This window comes from Cupressus sempervirens, chromosome 10 (assembly GCF_028749045.1).
Source record: "Cupressus sempervirens isolate cs-2001-9-10 chromosome 10, ASM2874904v1, whole genome shotgun sequence".
In the NCBI taxonomy this organism is placed as follows: domain Eukaryota; kingdom Viridiplantae; phylum Streptophyta; class Pinopsida; order Cupressales; family Cupressaceae; genus Cupressus; species Cupressus sempervirens.
The window spans coordinates 259,320,452-259,341,761 of NC_143127.1; positions in this window are offsets into that span (position 1 = coordinate 259,320,452).

The window sequence follows — 21,310 nt, forward strand, 5'->3', positions numbered from 1 at the left end:
GTACCTTTGGTGCAATCTGTGATTGAGCCCCATGTGGATCGAGCGATTCAGCTATGGCAGGAACGAGCTTGAAGCTGGGTGCTTTCCATTCCACTCCCTTCACAAGCATTTTAGAGCCTCTCTTTGCCTTGCTACTGCTGGTGCTTGTGGATGCCATTGCTGCTCTGTGAGTGAATGATTTCGTAAAACAAATTCTTCGCTTGGAAATCACTTCAAATCACTTGAACTCACTTTCGTGCTCTTGGAAATTTCTTCGCTCTATATATTTTAAATTCGCAGTGAAAAATGAGATCAAATTCTGCCTTTTTGATGAAAAATCTGCCATTAATGTTCGAGTACGAAGGTAGCTGAGATGACCTAGGGTTTGTCAGATAGTCATCGACTTACTCGGTAAACCTTACAACTCGATAAACAAACAAAACTTTTCATATTCTTGATCTAGCTCGGTTAAGTCTGAAACCAACCTTGCTCGATAGATGCACCATAGTGAACTATGTCTTATATCTGGAATACTGATTTTCCATTTGCACTCCTCCATTCTAGAACTACTTAGGATATTGCTTGAAGATGTAGTCCTTGGTCTTCCTTGATGAGTCTAATTAGAAATGGTGGAGTCACCCACTTCTTGAGTGACATTGCCATCATTTGAACTTTCTGGCTCGGTAGATTTAGGAATCCACTGTTGTCTCATCTGTTTTTGAATGCTGTCAGCTCTGGCTTTCTTTTTCATCTTCAATTCTTCCTATGTTCATGCAATTCTTGGATATATGACCAAGTTCGGTACATGTATAACATCTTATAGTAGTATCTTTCTTCCTTAGGTGATGCCTTGCACAGTTTATTCCAATGTGTCCATATTCTCCACAATAGTGACATCTGCACCAAGTATTGTAGTCCCAACCAAATATTTCTTTGATAACCTGTTCTGCTGGATTGAATGCTTTGGATCTGCATTCAGATGCCTTGTGACCTTGTTTCTTGCATTTGTGACATTTGCCTTCAAACTTTGGTTTCTCTTTGCATTCATTTGCTTTGTGACCATGCTGATTGCAATTGTAGCATTTACCTTTACCATTGCTCCAACATTTGTTAGATGTATGACCTATCTTACCATAGTGATTGCAAGTAGGTCTTTGATTCTTTTGGGTACTTTGTTTGGAAGATTCACTTTCTTCATTATATCCAAGGCCTGCTTTACCCTTTTGTCTATGAAGATTCTACTCATTTTGCTGATTCAATTGATCCATATCTACTTGAGATTTTATCATCCTTTCATTGACTTGTTTTTCAACATTTAAGTCATTTTCCAAACTTTCATTGATTTGTCTTTCAGATCTCAAATCACTTTGTAAGCTTGCATTGATTTGTCTTTCAGTGATTAAATCATTTCTCAAACTTTCATTCTCAGATCTTAGATTCATAATTTCTTCATTTGCATTAGATAATTGACCTACAAGATTTTCATGCTGAAGAGATTGATTATTTCTTACCTCTAAGTCTTCATTTGCCTTGTTTCTCTATTCCAAAACTTCACATAGCCTGATGGATTGGATTTCTTGTTCTCTTCTAAGCTTTCTTACTTCTTCCTACAGAGAACCATTATTTGCTAGGAGTTCCTTGATTGCTTCATTAGCTTCATTTGAACTGCTTGATGGTAAAAGGTCTTCAATCTTTTCTTCAATATATTGATGATCACTCATTTATCTTGCAAGTTCCTTCCTTCTTTTTAGAGATTGAGAGAGATGCTCCTTTGCTTCTTTGAGTTGAGCCATGGCTATTTCCAGATCTAGCTTTTCATTCTACATAGATTTGTCAAGTCTGAATATCTCCATTGTCCTTGATCTTTGCTCAAGCTATCAAACTTTATCCTGAGAACCACTAAGCTCTGATACCAATTGTTGGAAATAATCAAGACTAACAAGGTTACTAAGAGGGGAGGGGTGAATCAGTAACTCTAAAACTTTAAATCAATTCAGCATAATAACATATTCACCATTCATCCATCTAATCTATTGTATGCATGAAAAGATAAACATTTATAACACATGAACACACTAATTTGGTGACCCAGAAACCTTCCAATTAGAAAGTAAAATTGGGGTGGGGATGATGCCCACAAAACTTCAATACTGCAGTATAAAGTTGGCCTGTTAAGGCTTACAATGATCACTTCTGATGATTTGCCCTATTAGGAGCAAGCAGGATTGCTAGATCCACCTTGTTAGAGGATTTACAAACATACAATGAAGTATGCACTCTGTTAGGAGATTTACAAAAGACTGTTAAGTCTACCTTGTTAAAGGATTTACAAATTGATTCACCTGTTAGAATGAAGCAGTGGATCTGGTTACAACTGATTGTTGATAAGATCCTTTATGCACCGATCACCTGATGTGATAGATATAACTTTTCAGTATCAATGTTGACCTTGCTATATTCCTCTGTTTTGCTAGTGATTCGCTTTCCCTCTTCTCAAAATATTGCAACACAACACCAACAATGATATTCAACATCTCATCATTTCAAATAATATATACCATTCCAATATTTACACTGGCAAGGTCGGCTAAACACAAGTGAACAAAACATTAATGAGTTGGCCAGATAGTAGAAAACTCGAGTTCCTCAAACTGACTCGGTGACCTCCTAATACTCGGCATCCACTACAATACATTGCATCATCATGCACTCGGTAAGAGTAGAGGCACGGTCCATACTAATCATTTTATGTAGCCTGGAACTCGGTAACTATTGGTGACTCGATGAATATTGTGTCACTCGGTAAAAATTGAATCCATTGATAACCTTCTTCACTTGGTAAATACTGATTCCTTCATTTACCTTGTTTATTCGGTAAACACTAAGTTCTTTGTTTATCTTGATAATTAGTTACAACAAAGGAAGGGAGTCGTAGTCACCTGCTAGTCGGGATCTACACGATGTACCACTTCCTGCCATTATTTATTTAGTTTAGAATATATGTGCTTGTACATGTGTGGATTTTATGTAGATTGCAAGTATCGAGTATCAACTTCCCTGAATTGTTAGGTTAAGCGTACCCTATCGCAATATCTCAATGGTAAGAGAGGGGAGATAACTCTTGAGTTCGAATCCTATCCCTAAGCTATTTGTCCTAAAAAGTAGGACAAGTACCCAAGTTGTTTACCCTTTCGAATTCATCAAGTGATGTAAATTCATGATTATAACCCTTGAGTGTGGTCTAGTTGTTTGTATTATATTATAGGTTTTCATTTTTAGTCTTGTGGGTCTTTGGTGTATTTTCTATTATAATTAAATCGAATTAAAAGAATATTTAAATATTTAATTTAATGGGAATTTTATAAAGAAAATTCAATATTTAATTATATTTAATTAATTGAGAAATAAATTAAATTTAAAGATAAAATTATAGTTCTAATTTTGAAGTGTAATAATATTTATTTAATTTAATAATAATATATGTAGATCATTTTTAAATAAATGGTAAATGTTTTGATTAAGTAAAAATAGGTTTTAAAGGACCCAAAACCTTACAACAACAGAATTCTAGAAAGTAGCATGAGAAAAGAACAATAGAGAGAAGAAACCAACACAACATGAAATAGACCTCAGAAAACAAAAATGAGGTCACAAAAGACAGTGCTGGTAAAGACAACAAAAGTCCAGCAAAGGTACAACAATTGACTAGCTAAGGAGTATTAATCAAATTCATAGCCTAGTCCACCAAAGAATGCATGGTTTCAGCAACAACTTTCACCTCCTCTTTCTTATTGGTTTCCTCAATCTTCTTCGAATGGGCCCTAGTACGCTTGCTAGGTCCTTGAGAATCAACCCCCGGGGGAAAATCCTGACCTTTATCTGCCTCATTCTTCTTCAAGAAATTGGTCAGATTATCCGCCATTTATTTAAGCTATTTATCCATGTTAGCCAACTTGGTTTCAAGTTTTGACACCTTCCCCTGGATACTGCTAATGTCCTTGTCCATAACCCTTTGATTAGCTTCCATCATAGGGATCTTATGCATTAGATTTTTCACTTCTTCCACATTTCCTATGACCTTCGAAAGCCTATCAATGTGTTGTCCTAAGGTTTTTTCGCCTCTGGCCGTTTTGCTCAATTGTTCCATTTCCTTGTTCAACAACACCATTTTATGCTTGAGGATGCCAATGTCCTTCTGAAGAGAACCAAGGTTACCAAATAGGCCTCTGGAAGACCCTAGCCTGCCACCAGCATAATCACCCCCATCAGATTTAGACCCCTGTTCACCATCATCAGCATAGTCAGAATCCTCATTCATCTTATTGACATTTTTATTATCCTGTCACCACACAGACTTCCTTCTCCTCTCCAAGTGTTGAGCCAGGGGCTCATCATCGAAACGAGGAGAAGCCCTCTCATCATGACAACCCTTGCCCTTTCCTTTACTACCTCCCCTATTTTTTATATGCTCTCTGACAATTTCTTCAACATAATCACTTTTCCTCTCCTAATAAGAATCCTCCTCAACATTTTTTTTTGTGCTGCCACCCAAACCTTTTTTGGGCTAACCAGACCCCCTTTGGCCTCATATTGCGTATCAAAGTCGTAGCCCTTTTCCTGAATGCTCCCTTTAGTATCTTGATCACCCCCTTTAAGGTTTATGGGTTTCAAGATTTTTTTAATTTGAGTAGATTCATAATCAAAACCATTAAACCTTCATGGTATACATGTTCTCCAGTCAGGTCACGCTGGATGGCTTGGGTAGAAATGGAAAGAGATTGCAACAAATAGGAAGGAAAATTCACCCTAATATCATGTCGAAAATGGTTTGCTAGCACAAAGTAGTAACCATACAATTTTGTATATCTACCATCCAAAGTTAAATAATCCATAATAACAAAGCACAAAAATCGCCATGGATGGGACATAGAAGTTGAGTTAAAATAAGAATTACCTATCTTAACCAGACGATTTCTTTCCTGTTCAGTCTCAATAAAGTCATCAATTGCCTTATTTGAGATCTTCCTTTCCCTATAAAAATTCATCCCATCCAAATCCAAACCAGTAGCCTCCACAATGATCTCTTTCATGACCTCCATCCTCTGGTTCCTAACCAACACCGAGTCGTCCTTCCAAGATTTAACAAACTGGTGTGTGATAGCAGGGTTATTACCTTTGAGTCTCTCCATGTAACCAGTAAAATTACCACACCTGAGGATATCCCAAACCTCTGGTTTATTCTTCCATTCCACACAGCTAGGCAGTTCGACCCATTTCCTCTTTCTCCCCATTATCTCTGCTATAGATGCACTAGTTTGCTCGCACTGAAAACCCCCAAACACTCTGCGATCACCACTACCTAAGCACAGATAGAAAGAAGCAACCCATAATCTATGCGAGCTGCCCACATTTCTAAAAATAATTGCCCACCTCACTCCAAAGGAGTTAAAATCATAATTCACTGACGACATCATTATTAAGGGATATTTGCTAGGATTTCCATTTGTCATACTTAACATGCTCGCAGCCATTAGTAGGTAAAGTGTCATATGACTCCCATATGATATTTTGATCATTACAACATGCCACATTCAAAGCCCAATCGACTAAACCATTGGCTTCCCTATAATCATGGGAAATTATGCAATTTTGCAAAGAATAAATAATATAACCTGCCTTAAAAATAATATTGGTAATGGTCCATGAGGGTGGGTTAATTTTCTTTAAGCAGTTTATGATATTAAGGGAATCGCCTTCAATCCAAATGTTCTTCAAATTCAGATCTTTGGCATAAATAAGACAATAAAGTGCAGCAGAGGCTTCAGCGACGTGATTGGTTTGACACCCCAAAGGTATAACCATACCACCAACAAAGTCACCATTAGAGTTTCTAATCACCACTCCACAACCAACGATGTCCAGGTTCCCTTTTGAGGCCCCATCAAAGTTAATCTTAAACTAGTTTGTCGGAGGACAATCCCATCTTGCACTTTCCCTTGGGTTAGGATCCATTGTGTTCAAAATCAAATTCCTGATGTTCCAATTATTAATCACCCCAACCTCCCACTCATTAGAAGGTTGCTATCCCATACCACATATTTTGATATTTTCATGCAAAAGGACCTTGATTTTATGGAAGACCTGAATTGGATTGGATTCCACCCCTCTAAAAATCTTGTCATTACGTTCCTTCCATATACCGCAACAAAGATAAGGAAGGATAAAATCCCACAATTTAGTTATCAAAGAATTCTTAGAAGGAACTTTCCAACAAGAAAAGAACAGTTGGATGGTAGCATGAGAGACCCAGTCCATGTTCATTAAGATCCAAATTTTATCCCAAACCTGCTTCGTAAAGGAATAATGGAGCATAATATGATCCATCGACCCCCCATCATTCTTGCAAAGAACGCATCGATTAACAATGAAAAATTGCCTCTTCTTAAGATTGTCAATAGTTAATATTTTATTTTGCAAAAGAATCCAAAAAAAAGATATTAACTTTAGGACTCATACCTTTCACCCAAGCCGTAGCCCAGCAATGTACATCATGATCCTCAAAAGAATTAGTGCAGGCTGATGAAATAGAGTACACACCACTAGGAACAGCTTTCCAAATCAGAACATCCTCTTCATGGTTCAAATAGCAAGCATTCAAGCATTTCACAAGCTCCACCAAATTCAGATCCACCCTAAGAAGGTTTACCCACAAATCATCCTTCCAATAATCGCTGACCAGAGTACCAAACAGAGTCTTGCACTACTCCATAAACCCATTCCACCTTGGGTCTTCACAAGGGGGGTAATCCAAAATCCATATATCTTCCCAAAAAAGGACTTTCAATCCATTTCCTACCTTCCATTTAACTCCTTTCCTTAAGATATGTTTAGATTTTTGAGCATTCTTCCATATCTAAGATCCCTCTTGATCAGCATCAGAAAAAAGGAAATGTTGAAAATCAAAGTTATCCTAGTCATATTTCTCAGCCCAAATATTCCTTCATTCTCCCTCTTATGCCATCTCCAAAGAAATTTAGCTAGTAAAAGTTCATAAATAGTATAAATCCTTCGTAGCCCAAGCCCTCTGTTCCCCCTAGGAATGCAAACATTCTCCCAAGCAATAAGAGGAAGTCTCTTTTTAGTCTCCATACTAGTCCACAAGAAGGTCTTCTGTATTTTCTCAATAGCAAGTGAAAACTTTCGTAGGATTTTAAAGATACTCAAAGCATAAAGCATAACACTTTGAAGGATAGATTTCAAAACAATAACCTTCCCAGCCTAACTTAGGAGAGATCCCTTCCAGCCAGCAAGTTTCACATGGATCTTATCAATCAAAGAGTTCTAGAAGCTGTCAGGAGGAGATAAACCCAAAGGTAACCCCAGATAAGTACCTAGCAAGGAACCACTCTCACACCCAATAATCCTTTTAATCTTCAATTGTCTAGCCTCACTAACATTGATAAAGTAAATCACACTTTTATTCCAATTAATGGTTTGACCAGTAGCATCCCCATAGTCAATCAAAGCCTTCTTAATATTCCTAGTATTTCTCACTGAAGCCTCCCCCATGACAATAGATTCATCCACAAATTGTTGATGCAAGCACGTGAGAGCTGAGGAAGAAGGGTTGAGACCCACAAAGTCTCCTTTTACAACCAAATTATTCACATATCTTCCCAAGCATTCAACCAAGATAATAAAAAGAATAGGAGAAATTGGATCTCCCTGTCTTAGGCCCCTAGAAGCCTTAAAAAAGGAGGAAGGGGAGCCATTAACAAGCACTGAAAATGAACCCGAAGAAATTAACATAAAGTTAAGATCCCTGAATCTCTTGTTAAAGCCAAATGCTTCCAATCCTCAAAGAAGGAAGCTCCAATAAACTCTATCATATGCTTTAGAGAGGTCAAGCTTAAGAAGAAACCCTTCCTTCTTAGACACCACAAGAGAGTGAATGTTTTCATGAACATATATAATGGAGTCCAAGATCTATCTACCCGGAACAAAACCATTCTATTGTCTAGAAATGATAGCTAGAAGAATAGACATAATTCTAAGAGTTAGAACTTTAGAAATAATCTTATAAAAAGAATTACATAAACTGATAGGCCTAAACTGATCCAAACTATCAGCATCCAACTTCTTAGGAATAAGGGCAATAAAGGTTCCATTTAACTCTCTAAGGAGGTTTCTCGAACCAGAAAATTCCTTGACACCATTACTAACGTCTGTTCCAATGATATGCCGGTATTTATGAAAGAATAGGAGAGGAAACCCATCAGGACCAAGGGCCTTATCACCCTCAAAAGAAAAATCTGCCTTAGAAATCTCATCCAGAGAAGGAATGGAAGAAAGGAAAGAATTATAGTCTTCAGAGATGCAAGAAGGAATACTCTCCAGGAACATTTGCTACTTCTCTAAATTCAAGACTAGGTCACATTGCAACAAGTTGCCAAAGAACATCATGGCCTCCCTTTTAATGATTTCTTCATTATTAGTCAAACCATCAACAGTCTTAATTTTGGAGATTCTACTAGCCATCCTATGCTTCAAGGTAGTCATATGAAAGAACTTGGTATTCTTGTCACCTTCTTTAAGGTAAACCTTTCGAGATTGTTGTCTCCAAAACATTTCCTCCTTAGTAATAAGATCATGAAGTTCAACCAGTTTATCACTCTCCTCTTCCCTAGAAACCATCTCATAACCATCAGCTTGAATCCTATCTTGAATGTCTTTAAGCTCCTCCACAATCTTTTTTTTGTTCTCAAAAATGTTACCAAAAGTGGTTTTATTCTAGATTTTAATGTGTTTCTTAACATTTTTCAATTTAGCCGCCACTTTAAACATAGTTGTACCCTCAACATTAATGTCCCACCACTCCTAAATGAGACTCTCCAAATTAGGATGAAGGGTCCACATTTTTCCAAATCTGAAAGGAAAATTCTTCTTAAAATTAAAGTGGTCAGCAAAAAAGAAGATAGGGTAGTGATCTGAACCCACTCGAACCTAGGCATTGAGTGAGCATTTATAATTCAAAATCAACTCATTGCTGATAAAAGCACGATCCAGTCTGACCTGAATTAGATCCTTATAGATCTTCTATTCGTCCAAGTGTAATCAATCCCATGTAAATCAATATCATGTAGCATATGACAGTCAATAAAGTTCATAAGATCTAATCTGTTGTCCAGATTGATCTGATTGCCTCCCCATTTTTCAGAATCTTTTGAGGGGGTATTAAAATCCCCTATCACTAGCCACTTATCCTCAGCAAAAAGCTTTTTCTGATTAGTAATTTGATCCCACAGAGCCTTCCTCCCCCATTTGGTGCTGGGGGCATAAACATTAGTAAGGACCCAATTAAAGTTGTCTTTTGAATTAACAAAACGCACATTCATCATATTTCTACTTTGATAAATGAGTTCCCCGTGAATCCATTTATTAATCCAAAAAACCACCAAACCTCCTAAAGCTCCATTAGAATCACTTCTAATAATCTTTCCTCCCTTAAAGATAGAAAGACCTTCCACCTTGTCCTTGAGCATCTTAGTTTCTTGAATAACAAAAATGTCAGGTCTATTATACCTAATCATATTTTTTACAATATCGTGTTTGTGAGGGTTATTTAACCCTCATATATTCCATAAAATGATCTTCATAATTTAACAAAGTGTTTAGATTCAAGGATGGTTCTCTGACTTCCATCTACAATGCTCTTGATAACCTCAACTGTTCTTTTGTGTTGATTAGAAGGTTTGCCAACAGAAGATGGAGAAGACCCAACATCACCATTCTTGATAATGGCTCCACCATTCTTAGATGAACCAAACTTACCCTTAATTGGTTTAGAATCAGATTTGGATCCCTTCTTATTGTTTTTCACTGGGGCAAAGTCCTCATCTTCTTTTTCATTATTTTTCTTCCCGCCCCTAGAGTATTTGCCAACTGCTGTCCAAATGGCCTCAGAACTTTCCTTTTCCAAAATTGGTTCCTCAACATGGGAGATAGTGAGAATGTCCTCAACAACTCCACTGACAAAAGAATCATCCTTCAGCATAGGAACCTGAACTAAAGTCTCCTTTTGAGATCCATCTGTAACAGAAATATGATCCTCCATAGAAAGACTCCCCATAGCCTCCTGATTCCTCTTTATACAAACAATCTTAGGAATCACCAAAGGATCCTGAAAAGGGGAAACCACATAAGTCACCATCAAAGGTGAGTCAGTATTAAGCTCCTTTGGGGGAACAACCAAATCAGTATCCTCCCCTACATTCTTTCTCAAGTTTTTATTCTTCCCATCATCCTTTGAGATATCATTCTGTACTAGAGGATCTTGGTGGGGAGCACCATCTGCTCCATCCACAGGGCTGTTATCGATTTGGACTTGGTCCTTTGGAGGAGCAGGCACCTCAACTGCCACCACCACCTCTTTAGATAGGTCTTTCTTTACTCAAATTTTCTTACTCTTCTTTGCAATATTCTTAGCTTTTCTTTTCAAAGACGGACATTGCTTAGCACAATGACCCGCTTTCTTGCAAATGAAGCATGCAAAAGGGATAGATTCATACTCCATCATTTGGTCTTAGACACCAAGTTTAGATTTCAGAGCAATAGATTTCAGAAGATCCACCCCATAGGAAACCCCAACACAAAACCTAGCATAGTTCAGTCTCCTCCTAGAAATAGTCACAAGATCTAAAGAGAGGAGTTCCTCGAAAGTATTGGCAGTGCCCTTGAATACATCTTCAACCCAAAACTAAGGAGGGCGACCACGAAGCTTCACCCACACAAGGGCTTGAATAGTTGAATCATCCAGAGAATAAAGATTGGGGGCCCATTTTTGTAATAGCAAGGTATGCTTCCCCATAACCCAAGGGCTAGTACACAGGATATCTCTTTTATCCTCATCACAAGAGAAACAAAAAGAAAGATAGCCTTTAGCCATAGTAGAAATATCCACTTGACCCTTCAAACACCATTTTCTCTAGACAAAAGCACACACATCTTCAATATTCGGTCGCACTCCAATGAAGCACCCTACCAAGGTGGAATCCATACAAGAGACATTTCTATCAATGATCTGATTAGGAATTTTAATAGAAAACTTACCTTTATCCTTTGCAGAGATGTCTTTGACTGGCGGGAAAGCAAACTGTCTATTAGGTCAAATCCCAAACAAACTAGACCATTTTTTATTCTATTCCCCCCCCCCCCCCGCCCACATCCGCTAGGAACTTTCCATCATCAGCATCACCAGAAATACCATCCCTAGATTTGATAAGGGAATTCCTAGATTGTTCCCCAGGTACAGGGGGATTCAAAATCTAGTTCTCACCCGAACTCTCTCCGCTCCCACTCGCCATCTCTATCGCCATCACTAGTTATTGTTAATGTGCCATTAATGCTTTTTAAAAATTTTTAATAAACGGTAAATGTTATTATTACTTAAGTTAATAAATATGTCTATCAAAAATGTCTCAAAAATTAATTAAAGAGAAAAAACAAGTAAATTTAATAAAGATATTTTAAATTGTAAAAAAGAGTGCATGAAACCGTAAAAAGATAATAAAATATTAAAAGAAATTGATAAGTGAATTCCCTCACATGATTGCACAATCAGAGCCCCAAATTAGGGGAGAACTCTTTATTAGAGATCTAGAGCTCATTTTTCAATTACCGGGATTTGGAGAAGAGATTTCAGAGAAGGAAAATTTTTAGAAGGAAGGGGTTTTCTCGTATGCTTCGTGCATTTGTGTGTTAGCATCAAATTTAGGTAGAATCTTGTGATTAATTTACGCAATAGATTTTCATTTTCCAGTCCTCTATTTGCTTCGTGTCTAGATGGATTCGTGCTCGAAAATTTGTAGATTTGTTTGATATCATTTATGGAACCCTATTGTAAATCTTAATTTCTCTTTGTATCGAAGTTATCTGTGTTTGAGGAATGGAGTTTTAAAACCCTCGTTTTATAAATTTTACAAATGGGTATTTTAATCAAATGGGGTTTTGGGATTAAAAATCTAATTCTAGATTGTAAATTTGATTTTTTTTTGGGGGATTTCTTATCAGAGTATTGTTAAAAGTTTTATAATACACACACACACACACACACACCCCTCCCCTCAATACCATTGTATTCAGGGGAGAGGTGTTTGTATGTGTGTGTGTACACACACACACACACACACACACACAAACACCCCTCCCCTCAATACCATTGTATTCAGGGGAGAGGTGTTTGTATGTGTGTGTGTACACACACACATACAAGACCCCTCCCCACAATACCATTATAATGGTATTGTTGGGGGGGGGGGGGGAGGTGTGTGGTGGGTGGCGGGGCAGGGGGTCGGAGGGGTGTGTGTGTGTGTGTGTATCTTTTTGGTGGGCAGGGCCACCAACCCCCCAACCACCCTTCTCCCATGCTACTTCAACGGCAGACAGTCGCTACTATATGTAGCAAGGTTGTTGTCGCAACAATAGTATGAAGTACTACTGCCTGCAGTAGCTGCCCATAGGGCAGGCCAGCTAGCCTCTAAACACACTTATTTTTTTTATGTTTTAAAATTATTTTTAATTTATTTTTATTAAATTATAATTTTATTGATGATTTTAATAATAGTTTTACTAATTATTAAATATTAATAATTAATAATATATTTGTTATAGTTTAATATCTATTAATTAATTAAATTAATTAAGTTTTAATTAATAAATAATTATTTTAAAATTATTCTATGATATTTAATTGTGGCATTTGTATTTTCACAAGTTAATGGTAATTGTGTGATTTGATTTAAAATGGGAAATGGGTTTAGTCGCAAGGGGAAAATTTATAAACTTTAGTAAAGTTGAAAACTTGCATCGAAACGAAAAACTTGAACCTTACTACAAACTCAAACTATGTGTTTTCAAAATCAAATAAAACTATGAAACTACATTGTTTGTTGTATGTTTACTTCTATGTCAGGTTTTGAGTTGACTTAGCTTGGATCAAATTAGGATGTTACTAGAGGCTTAGGAGTTTGTTTTGTGATGGCGTGATGGTGTTTTTGAATATGATCCTTTATACCCAACCTTGGTGATGTGTTGTGTGTTTCTATGATGAGTTTGATCTATTGGTGGTCATTGCTTTTCAGTGTTCTTATGTGGAACTGAGGTGAATAATGTGTCTTTTCTGATATTACCTTTGAGTCTTCGAATAGTTAGTTTTGGATGCTTCCCAGTTGCTTGTAAAGGATTGAGGTGTTATTGTGAATTGTCTTTTGATGTTTTCCAGTCACTTCTTTAGGACTAAGGTGAAAACTATGATTTTTTGATTGTATTTTTATGAGCCTAGGGTAGGTAATCTATATGTGATGTTGGGAAGTGGCTTGCAATGGAGGCTAGAGCCCTAAAGTGGTTGTGTGGACAACCCATTGTAAGTTGTTTAATAAGTGATAAGACTATATTAAATGAGAGTAAAATGAACTAATAAGAGTCTTTGTCTTTCCTCATCCATGTCTTGAGTGCTAGTACAGGCTAGGATGGGAGTAGAGAGGACACTTGGTTGTGACCTTGCATCGTTAGTATGCCTTGTCACTATGAAAGGATACTCACGCCGCATAGAGTCGCTAGGGGGCTAGAGTATTAAAAGACTAGTTAGGAAACCTTAGAGTTGGCTCATGCAATGACACTTGCCCACTTACATAGTAGATTTCCTATGTATCTTTGTTTGCCTCTGGGTTTTGATGTCACATGTGTCTTGGTACCTTGAGTTAGATTGCTTTCAGGTTTTCCTTGACCTATATATTACTTTTGACTTTTGGGAATGTTATCTTGTTTGGGACTTGAGACTTTATCCTCAGTGCGGTGGGAGTGGACCATTTTTGGGTTACCATGAGGTTGGGTGGTAGTACTTTTTACTTTTACCATTGAGATCTAATAGTTCAATTGTCGAGATTGGAGTTCCTTGTTTTGTACTTTATTTTATTTTGTTCTCATGTACTATGATGGATGGTTGTACTATATTGTACTGTACTTTTTTCATGAATCTTATGAGATGGTTGTAATCTATTTTTATGATGTATATTCTTTCAGCCCTTCATACCCTATGACCTATATAGTGGATGATTGTACATTACAATTATTGCCAAGTGGCATTCGAGATGACTATATATTATTTAAATGGATTCAAACCTTTAGATTATTATTTGATGTGGATTTATTACATATTGAATTTAGTGTTAATTAAAATTAAATGTGATTCATCGTCATGGGACCCTTAAGAGTTGTAACATGTTTATGTGTTGCTGATGTATGAGTGAATGTTATTGCTTCGACTATTATATAACTATTGTTAGTTTATTATCTTTCAAAAAAAAGTTTGGAAAACTTAGTGAAACATTAGGTTATTTTCTTTTGGGTTCCTTGGCAGGGCATTACACATACTATGTATCTTGCAAGCATGTGGGAAATTATTCTTCAACTATAGGACAACCATATCGAGTTTCATGGAATGTGTATTGGTGGGACTTACACTTGCATTCTCATGAGGGGAAACGAGGGACTCACTTCCATATTAGAACAAGAGTTTTTTCCCAGCTGCAGATGTAAGTAAATGAGACATTGCATATGCAGCTTGAGGAATAAGACAAAAGAAAAAGAAGTGACAACATATATATACAAAAATATGCAAATATGAAAATAGAAATGATGAGACTTGCATACACAAAAAAACTAATATATATAACAAAAACCTTATAAAAATGACAAAAAATCATACCCTTTTATCAAGAGGTAAGAGAAGAAGTCATTTTAAACACATGTGAAAAATCTAAAAAATGCAATCAAAGAGATTTCTTGTATTTAGAAAGATTGCAAGATGAAGTGTTAAATAGGCTTCAAATCTTGACTTGATCCTTGCAAGAGATGAGTCAAAATTCGTAGCTTGCCAAGTGTAGGAAGTTAGAGCAAAAAGTTGCATCATTTTAGAAATCGTTTTGACCAAGCAATGTGCAACATGCAAAGAATTTGGAAAATGATGTCCAAAGCATATCAAGTGATTTAAAAGACTTGAATGCAAGTTAGGAAGGATAGGAAATGCTTTCAAACTTACCTTGATCCGAACACTTATTATTTTAATGGTTCAAATTGCTCAAAACTAGGGCATTTTTTAGCAAAAATGTGCCCTAGATAGATTGTAAAATGAAGAAAACACTCAAAAAACTCCCTTTTTGAGTAGCCTAGTGTGTTTTTTGGGTATTTTAGGCAAAAAACAACCTATAGATCATAGAAAATCATCAAGAAATGCTCAAGATATGAGCATTTGAAGGCTTGAAAACCTGTTTTTGGAGAAAAATGCCCAAAAAACTTTAGTTTTGAGAGTAAAAAAAAAAAAAAAGTTTTTGGGCTAAAAATCGCCACTTCTGGGTGTTTGGTAAAAAAGAATCATGATATGAAGTAAAAACACACTTTTTGGTTGCATTTGCATGTGAAAAATGTGCCCCAAAACCCCCTCAAATGCAAGCTACAAGTTAAAAATGAGATATTGTTGTGCAAATGCATATATTATAATGCATGCAATGTGCTCCAAAATCGTCACTTTGTGTTTTTCATTAAGGACTTAGTGCAAAATGCACTATTGGAGAACATTTACATATTTTTGAAAGACATGCAATTGGACAAAAAAATCTCCAATTTGTCTTGGTGGGGTTTTAAAACATGATAACACATTTTAAAATGCATATAGTTGGAATAATAAAAAATGTCACTTTGACTTAGGCTAAGTGAAATGTTTTCAATATTAGATACATATACAATTGGGTCCAAAATCACCACTTTTGTCTACGTTAAGTGAAAACTCACTTGAGACATACATTTACATGTTGTAAAAACATGTTGTTTGATTTAAAAAGTCCATTAAGTGATAATTTTAAAAGATGTATATACAATGGGTTAGAAAAAGCTTATTTAAATGTATTAATATATATAAAATAAACTTATACATGCAACAACATATATAAACTAGATTTTGCCACTTACATTGATTTAATAAATTTTACACATGCAAATGCATTTATATGCAATGGGTTAGAAAAACCTCATTTAAGAGTGTGTGTGTGTGTGTGTGTGTGTGTGTGTAAAAAGTAAACTTATACATGCAACAACATATATAAATGTGTTAGATTTTGCCACTTACATTGATTTAATAAGTTTTAAACATGCAAATGCATATTAAAAACCCACTCAACATATTAAAATGTGTTATTGCATTGAAAAATGTCCATTTAAATTAATGTCGGGACTTATATTTTATTTGAAGTGGGTTTTCAAATTCTAATTTGCATGTTGATGCATGCAATGTGTAATAAAAATCTCACTTTATGCACTTACATTGTCTCATGTATTTATATTTAATATTTAACTGTAGTTTTTAGTAAAGTAACATGAAAAATAGTCTACAAGCAGGCTATTTTCATAAAACATAAAAACCTATGGTCAAATCAATTAAAAATGAGTTTAAATTTTAAAATGGATCACAAAATCCACTTTAAATATTAAATATAAATTTATATTGTGCAATTGTCAACAAAAAGCTCACTTCTATGAGCTTTTTAACAAAAATGTGGAGCTGACCTTAAAAACCTCACTTTTTCCATTATAACTTGAGCTAGACAACTCTAATTTGAACCTAAAATAGCTTGAATCAAGCGGAATTCTAAGGGCTATTCACCTTAAAATAAAAAAAAACTATTTCAAACACAGACAAAAATAAAGAAAAGATGTAAAATTTTACCAAAAATTGAGTGTTTGTATTGTGCAAAGAAAATTTCTTATCAACAAACAATTGAGGATAATCTTGATGGAAAACCTTCCAAAGAACACATGGATAAGTCTACACAAAGAACAATTCAAAGACAATGAATTGTTTTCACAATCTCTTATCAATGCGTTCAAACACGGAGGATGCACTAATGAATCCATGAGAAAATTCTATAGGGTTGCCTCAATTTTGTGATGTCAAAATTGAGGACAACACTATCACAAAATTGAGGACAACACTATTTAGACGACAGTACAGAGTATTTTGTACATTAACATTTTGCAAGAAGATTTTATTTTTGTAAATCCTTTGAAGGAAACAAGGGTTTTCACAGCTAGAGGATTGATTTTCCACTCCAGACAACAAACAAAATGTAGAAATATAAGTGTTTTCTTTTTTTGATCGGTAAGAGGTCGAAGCCAAGATTAATTATTATTATTTATTAAGTGTGACCGCGAGAAGATTCAAACCCAAGACCACTTTGATAAGAGGCTCACAATTTACCATTGTGTTGTAGCTCTTGCTTGTAGAAACAAAAGTGTTATTATATTTTAAGGTGTTATAAATAAAACAATTACTTTGAGATATCAAGAAAAATCACATAAACTATGCATCATTACCTCATTACACATAAGGAAGCTAGCTTTTAAAGACAACAAAAGTAAACTTTTATTGATAAAGGATCTTCTTACAATGATACATTCATTCTACAAAGTATTTAGTATTTGCATTAGAATACTTGTAGCATAAAAGATAATTTACATATTTTAAAAATCTAGAAATCGCTAGACAAACCATTTTTTAATTTTCCCTTCAATATTTCACATTACCTTATCAAGTTGATAGGCTTTTTTCAATTAGACTTGCTACCAAATTGTTATGACAATATGGAATTGTCAGATGCTGCAAAAATGGGAAGACGATCAACTTTTAGCTTTTTCAGCAAGGTTATTATGTAACGCCCTACTAGGGAACCCAAAAGAAATTAACCTAACTTTTCACTAAGTTTGCCAAACATTTTTTTTAAAGGTAATAACTTAACAACAACAGATATAATATACAGGAAGCAATAACATACATACATGCATAAGCATCATAAACAAATTACATCTCCTAAGGGTTCTATGACGTTGAATCACATGTAAAAGTTTTGTTAGTATTAAATCTAATACATAACCAAAATCTACATCATGGAATAATCAAAAGTAAAAATCCAATTAAATAATATATAATTACAAAGGATGCCACTTGGCATAACTAGAATGCATAATCATCCACTGTACAAATCACAGGGTATGAAAAGCTCAAATAATATGCATCATCAATAAAATACATCATTTCATAAGATCTTTGATAATCAAATACATTATAACAAGGTATAACCATCCAACATAAATACATGATCAGAAATAAATGAACAGCTATACAAGTACACCTAACAACGATATCTAGCTGTCAGATCTCAATGGTATAAGAAAAATGCACTACCACCTGACCTCCTGGAACCTAAATGGCCCACTCCCATCATGTTGAGGAGATAGTCTCAAGTCTCAGCCAGATATCAAAACATAAGTCATAACCAACATCTAGATCAAGGAAATACCTAATAACAAACTATCTCAAAGTGTATCAAGACACCAATGTCATCTAATCCCAGAGACAACAAAGATACATAGGAAATCTACTATGCAAGTGGGCAAGTGTCATCACATGAGCCAACTTTGAGGTTACCCTAACAGTCACTTTGAACTCCACCCCCTAGTGTCTCTATGTGGCACCAGTATCCTTTCATGCAGACAAGGCATAATAACTAAGCAAGGTCGCAACCAAGCATCCTCTCTACTCCCATCCTAGCTTGTACTAGCACTCGAGGCATGGGCAATGAAGAAAAATGACTCTTATTAATTCATTTTACTCTCATTTAATGTAATGTTATTAAAAAAACTTATAATGGGTTACCCAGACAACCTTTTTGGACTCCAGGCTCCATTGCAACTCACTTCCCAATGTACACATAGATTACCTACCCTAGGCTCATAAAAAGTACAACTCATAAAATCACAATTTCACCTTAGTCCTTTACAAGCGATTGTAAAGAATCTATACAGAAACCACATTATTCACCTTAGTCCTTTACAAGCAATTGGAAAGCACCTAAAGGCTGATCTTAATATCACCTCAATCCTATACAAGCAACTGGAAAGCACCTAAAGTTAAAACACAATAATCACCTCAGTCTTATATAAGCAATTGGAAAGCATCAAAAGATAATTGATCAAAGACTCAAAGGTTATACTAGAAAAGTCAAACCATTCACCTTAGTTCTATACAAGCACCTAGAAAGCATTAACAAACAACAAATCAAATCTCATCATAAAGAACATGTGACATGTCATCGTGGTCGAGTATAAAAGATCATGATCGAAATATAACTATAACATCACATGACATCATCAAAACAGTAACTCCTAGCATCTGGTAAACATCCAAAATTGGTCAACATTCTAAGTCAACCCCAAACCCAACACAAAAGAAACCATACAACTGACAGTGTAGTTTCATAGATTTTGTTTGATTTGAAAACAAACAATTTTGATTTAAAAGTAGGGTGAACCCATTTTCCCTTTTAAATCAACAAACACAAATACCACTAACTTCTAAAACTAATGCCTTTATTAAATATTATAAAATAATTTAAATAATAATTATTAAATAATTTAAAATAATAATTATCAAATTACTAAGTGTGCTTACATAATATAGCTCTGCCTAGCAAAAGTGACAAAATTCACAAAAAAAGTAAGGCACCCAACAAGACTCGACAATAAAAGAAAAAATTAGTCACATGCCCCCACGAATAATTCCAAACTCTGGAATGACCATAAAAAGGTTTTGAATCATCATCAGAGAGAAGGGAAGAGCTTTCTTCTAGTCCAAAACCATTTTGAAGTTTTAGCCACAAACTCGAAAGAATGACAAATTAGTAAAACAACTGCAAAGCTTAATAATTTCAAAACCCTAGTCTGGCTCCATATAAATTAGAGTACAATCATTATCAATAACCAGAAGAATGATGATGAAGATGGATGGAATCAAGTAAAAAATAAAAAAGTAGGAGGCATAACAAAGATCGATCAATCTCAAAACCAAGCGTCATCAAAGATGTATCTGATCAATGATTGAAGAAACAAGAAGCCTTCTTCAAACAAACCAAATACATCAATGACATAGGTAAACATAAAAATTCCACTTCAATAATCAATATTCCAATCTTAGGTTTGTTGTCTCAACCCACAAAGGTTTTAGAAGCAAATAATATACCAATAGGAATCTCTAAATATCACCCACACTAGTCAAATGCCCTAATGAAAAAATAAAAACCTGATCTGCCCTTGCCAAAAAATCTATAGATAGAGTGACTAAAATGGTAGTTATGGCACCCAAGCCATCGGTATATATCCCCCCGCATAAGAAGAAGCAACTTATAGTTAATAAATGGATTGAACTAGTTAACCCTCCCAGAGATACTAACAATGTTGAAAATAGTGAAACAATAAATATTAACAACAAATATAGTGAAGTAAAATGGCAAGAATGCTTTGATCTTGGAATTTATGCGATCTGGAATGGCCTGGCAAGATACAAAGCTAACTTGGAAAAGAACTTAACAAAGATCTGTGGAGTAGATGTAAGTAAATTAACCAATTTTGAAAATCATTCTTGGTATTTGCAATGTAAAGATCATAAAATTAGGAACAAACTGGTAGAAATATCAAAATGTGATTACAAAGGTTACTTAATTAAATTTATAGCATGGCAACCTACTTTTAATGAAATAGTAATCAAAAGATACAGACAATAAAATGGATGGAATGTGCAAATATTCCCCCATAACTAAATGAGATTAATGTTATAAAAAGAATAGGGCAAGTCGTAGGAGATCTTATAGGTTTTGAAGTAAACCCTTATAAATCAAGCAAGATAAGATTATTAGTCCCAATGAAAATAGAACAGAGTGAACCTATAATGAAGAAAATCATAACGAATATATAAATATAGAAATTAACTTTCAATAATTATGAAGGAGAAATCAAATAAATAATTGGAACAAAAATTAAAAAGGAAAACATAAAGAATAATCTAAAAGAAGCATTGAAAAATATCAAGAGAAGGGGGAAGGAGGTAGGAAAGAAAAAAGAAAAAAGAAAATCAGAGGACAAAGAGAATGCAAATAGTCAAGCACTAAAGGAAAAAGAGGTAGGGCAAAAAGATTAGAGGGAAAACATAGAAAAAACAGAAGAGCCAAAGACTAAAAAAAGAAAAATATGGATTACCAACTTATAATGGAGAAATATAGAAATTGTAAAGAGTGTAGACAAGATAAGGTAACTCTAGAAGAAACCGAGCTTAATATGAAAAAGATGAATATGTTATCTCACGAGGTGTTGCTCTTGCAAAATGATTTGAAGATCAATTTATTATAGCAGACAGTAATCACACATAACATAAAGGCAAATCAATAACAGG